This window comes from Rhinolophus hipposideros, assembly GCF_964194185.1.
Source record: "Rhinolophus hipposideros genome assembly, chromosome: 25".
Taxonomy (NCBI): Eukaryota; Metazoa; Chordata; class Mammalia; order Chiroptera; family Rhinolophidae; genus Rhinolophus; species Rhinolophus hipposideros.
The window spans coordinates 13474529-13479815 of NC_138071.1; positions in this window are offsets into that span (position 1 = coordinate 13474529).

Here is a 5287-nt window from a genome sequence, read left to right on the forward strand (position 1 = left end):
GGGAAAGGGGAGGAAGCAGGAGTTGGAAGCCTGAAAAGCGGCCCAGACACACACAGTGGCACAGGGGGTTGCAGCTCTTGGCAAAGCCTCCACGAAGTGAGTTTATGTACTCCCCCACCCTCTTCCCACCTGCCAAGTTCCTGTTGGTGTCTCTCATTGGCTGATCCCATTGGGAGCCAGAGAGCAGAGGTGCCCAGGTGCCGTTTCAAGGTCAGCCTCCTGGAGTTCAGAGCAGGACAAAGGATGGAGAGTCTCAGTGCGGACAACAGAATGATGATAATTTATGAGTGTCCTTGTGATTGGTTGTTCTGATCGTGAATGTTTCCATAAAGAAGGCCCCAAGTGTATTCATACGCCACAGTGGACAGAATGGCCCCTGTGACTGCTGGTTTCCTGGGACCTCTGTCTCCTTTCCACCTGATACCAGGAGTCTGTTTCATTCACCCCAATAATCCAAAGCAACCTATAGAGCATGTAGAGTGGTGGGCACTGCAAAGCATTAAATGAATTCATTTCTTCCCTGGCCTTTCCTAGCGAGATTTAGAATTAGGAGAATTTTTTTTTTCTTGAGGAGGGCACAGCTCACCGTGGCCCATGCAGGGATCGAACCGGCAACCTTGGTGTTACCAGCACCGCACTCTAACCAAACTGAGTTAACCAGCCACTCCGAATTAGATTTTTAAGTTGTGTGCAGCCCAGAGGAGTGACAAGGCTGGACTGGGAGTCCACCCTGGCAGTCCCGGGCCAGTGCCTGTAAACAGGGCCACACCCAGCCAGATCAAGGGCAGTGACACGCATCCCTTCTGCCTCCCTCTAAATGACTACTCTGTGACGATAGTGCTGACCTAGGGGTGCGTAGCCCCCCAGCTACTCCCACGGGTCCACAGACCAGCAGCAGCAGCATAGGCAGGGCAGAAGCTCAGCCCCGACCTCCGACCTGCTGACACAGAATCCGCATTTTAACAAGATCCCCAGTTATTAGGCACAATAACATTTGAGAGGCACTGCCCTCAATTAGATTGTGTGTTCTCAGTTGTAACCTAATGGAAGAAATTCTTCACAACTCACCTGGGGCGACTGGCCCCTTGCTGGTGAGTGTAGTGAAACCCTGCTTTTTATTCACTTTACTCCGGCCACCAGTTGGCTGGAAAAGACTGAACCATTGTCACCCCAATAAATTTTAATAAAATTTAAAAAAGAGTGGAAGGTTACCTACCATCAAAGATCACTGATTTAACTTGGAATTAGAAGTCAAGGTCAGGTCACGGTCTGGTAGGCAGTTGGCCCCCAGTTGGGACTTTATCAGGTCCTTCCCGGGCCCAAATCTAGAGCCTGGGCAACGATGGGAAAATGGTCATTTTTCCGTAGCCTTTTTGCTTCGAATACAGAGCTCTTCCCTTTAGGACACTTGGCTCCTGTTGGCTCATTTTAGAGTGCTCTCCTCTTCATCCCTTTAGGCTTTGACTCCTAGCCTTTTCATACACTGTTACCAGAGTAGATCAAAGAGGTCTCTCCGGGTTGAATGTGAAACCGTCCCTTGAGCTTGTTTTAAGTGTACAGGGGTGTCTCCTAGAAGCCACAGGCAGGCGTGCACCCAGGCTGGGGTACACATAGAACCAGGGACTCCAAGCAGCTTCCGGGGCCTCCCTCTCCCGCTCTACTGCCCTCTGCGTCACTGCTGCTTTTCTGCTCGCTCCCAGCACAACAGCCCCCCTCGGCTTTCTCTTCCCAGGCCACGTGCTAGAGCACACCAGCTGCCGCTCCTGTCAAGGGCCAACTGCTATGAAGGAGCAGGGTGGGTGGTTCTAAAGATCAGAGGTACCCTGGTTCTGATTCTGGCAGGTGGATTCAGGGTTCAGGGAAGGGAAGACTGGAGTAGTGTGAAGATCCTGGCTGTGGATTCTACAAGGGATAGAGACAGAGCCGGGAGGAAGGCCTTGCTCACCAGACCCCAGACGGTCCCCGAGATACCAGCAGAGAAAGCAGACGAACTTTTTTTCTAATCACCTATTAGCTGCCAGGCACCACCCTCATCATTTTACATGTTCCCTCCTTTCATCTTCATACATAAAACATCGCCATGACAACACTAACTCCATTTCACAGACGAGAAAACTGAAACCCAAAGGAGTTACATTACCTGCCCAAGGTTATAGAGTCTATGGATCTTTCCATCCGACCCCACGGTCCCTGGCACCCAGGTCATGGCCACAGTCAATGTCACCGATTGACCCAAGGACCTGCTGTGAGCCTGGCCAGCCTCCTCTCATAACGGGTGACTGTGGAAATGTCCCTGGCTCCAGAAAAACAGGACTCTCAAACATGGCCCATTGGATTCGCTCACTCAGACTCTGTTTAGCCCAAGTTAATTATGGCCACTGTCCGTGGCTGATGAGCCCCTTGATGGGAGAAGTAGGGTCAAGTGAAAGGCCAGGCAACCTGGTCCTCTGAGACAGGTCAGCGGGTGGTGAGTCAGGGGTTATAAACAGCCTATGGCCCCAGCCAGCGTCACCCCAAATACTCAGCTGATGAAACCCCCTGTAAGCCCCTCTATGTGCCCCTGCCTGGCTTGGCCCTTCCTCAGGGAGGCGGCCCCACTTGGCAGGCCCTAGGACCAGCATTGTGCACGGTCTGTTCCAGCCCTCATGGCCAGGCCTGAGGCCTGGGCTCATGGGCTATATTGAGAGCTGAGTCACCAGCCTGCGCCTGGGTCAGGCTGCTGGGACTGGCTGGCTGGGGCCTGAGTCAGGCCCCGATTTATCCTGGAGAGCAACAGGCTCAGGTTTCTGGGGAAGGGGGGTAAGAAGGGTGCTGGGAACCATCCTTGGCACTGGGTACCCTGCTCTACTGAGACCATTCACTTACTCCTCAGGGGCCTCTTACAGACCTCTCTTGGAGAGAGGAAATGAGAGGGGGGAGAGAAGAGACTTCTCCACTCACTGGCTTCCCTCTGAACCCTCCCACCTTAACGGAGGACCTTAACTGACTGGGGGACACACCAAGTAATGCCCCAAAACAGGACTATGAGCCACTAGGATTTGTAAAGGGGCTGATGGCTCCAAGGAAACCCATTCTACCCCTTTCTCTTCTCCCCAGCAGCTCAGAGAGAGGAACCTATCCTTTCTCAGATCTGTACCTCAGTTCCTTCATCAGGGCTTCAGAGACATCGCTGAATCCTGAGCTGGCACCTCAGGTTAGGTGTCAGAAGTCTGCCATTTTTACACACACACACACACAAACACACACTTCCCTTATGAGACCCAGCTATGTGTCATGTGTCCCCAGGAGCTGGGCATCTCTCCACAGGAGAGCTCAGCATCTAAAGTGGATGGTCAACACTGATGCCTGGTGGTTGGTTTTGGCCGTGGGACAAAGGTGGCATGGGGGAATGAGAATTCTGGAGATAGGGAAGGGGGGTGCCAGTAGGAGAGTGGAATTCCTGAGCACCTCGTCACAGACAGCCGACAGAACATGAGCCGCAAGGCCCAAGCTATTTATACCTTGCCTGTCACTATCAGGGCCCCCAGAACTCCCCCCTCACAAGCCACACACAGCAGTTCTCTTTTCTGTTTCTGGCCCCTTCTCTACTCCTCCCCCTCCCTACATAATGAGAAGGGAAAGAAATCATTCATGGACCCCTTTCACATAAGCACTCCCGCCCACAAAACCTGGGAACTTCTTTCTGAGCTCCATAATGGAGATTGCCCTCATTCTGTCCTTGGAAGACAGCCCGCTATCCCCCTTCTACCTGGGGGAAGAAGAGGAATAAGGTAGAATGGTATACCTCTAAGGTCCCAGAATCTTCCCAAACTCCAATTATCACACAGCTTGAGTTGGGGAATGTCTGGCCCAAACTTACTTAAAGAATGGGAAAGCTGAGGAAATACAGCGCAAAGGGAATACCAGGGGATATGGACCACATGCATGCTACAGAATTATGGAATTTATATTCTCTGTATATATAATATATTCTATAGCTCCGTCATCCCAGGCCAGCTCCTGTTTGACTGCCTCAAGTTTCCTTGCTGTCACCATTCCCTCGCCTTTTGCTTATGCCTAGGCTTCCTGGCTTGCTCCCTTGGGCTCTCTCTGCCCACCAGCCCCTGTCACGTTTCCCCTTGGCTGCTCTGGGCAGGGCTCTCCCTCTTTGTCTGGCTAACCCGCCCTTTCACTGGAAGGATCTGCCCTGTGGCCCAAATGGGCACCTTGCCCAGGGGGCTCCCTGCTACTACAGGGCAGTTTCTCCCTTCCCACTCATCACCTTGGTTGAGTCAGACTTGGGGGGGTGCACAGTGTGACTCACTGGGTACTCTTTTCCTGAGCTCAGCTTCATTCTGAGGAGATGAGGCCAAACAGGCTGGTGACAGGAACACTGAGTCAGGGACAGCCTCAGTCTTTCTCCTGGGACCCTGGGTTTGGGCTTCAAACTAGGCTTTTCTACCTGTAAAAGTGAAGTACCCCACCATCACCACCATCACACCTTCTCCCCAATTGGCCTGGGCCGTATCCTATTTCCTCTCAGTCCATCTCTATAGGAGCACACACACTTCCCTTCCCTGGCACAGGTGGACAATACCCTGGGCTAGGAGCCAGGACTCCCAGGCCCTGTCAATGGCCCTGTCGCCAATTCATCCAGAAAATTTTGTCAACACTAGATCACTGTGTTTTACCCTAACCACTGACCTCAGTTTCCCCATTGATCTCTTTAGTCCTGCGGAATGTGGAGGGGACATATTTAATCTCTGACGGGCAATGCTTAGTTTTGGGGTGTTGGGTGCCCTACCCCCCACCTTCCAGCTCTGCTCCACTTCTCCAGCGCAGCGCCCCAGGGACTAGCCCCTCCGGGGCGCTAACTGGGGGGCGGGGAGCCCCCCCTTGGGCCAATCGGGCCGCGTGGGGGAGGGGAGGACAGAGGCGGGGCGGTCGGGCTGTGCGCGGCCCCCACCCGCAGGCCGGGCGGCATTCCTGGGAGGCCGGCGCTCTGACGTGGACCCGGGGGCTGCGAGTGCGGCGGGGGGAGCGCGGCCCGGGGCTTCTTAAACCCCCCGCCCCGGCCGGGCCGGCACTTCCCGAGCACCGCTCCGCCCCCGAAGGGAGAGAGAGAGAGAGCGCGGCCGAGGAGCGAAGAGTCCCGCCGAGTCCCGCCAGCCAGGGGCGCGAGAGAAGTTGAGCGCCGCGCCGCGCAGAGCGAGTCCCGCGGTCGCCCCGGCAGCGCCCCGACTGCGCCCCCAGCCCCTGCCCAGCCCGCGCCCAGCAGGCAGCGCACCCCCACCCAGCCCCTGCCAGC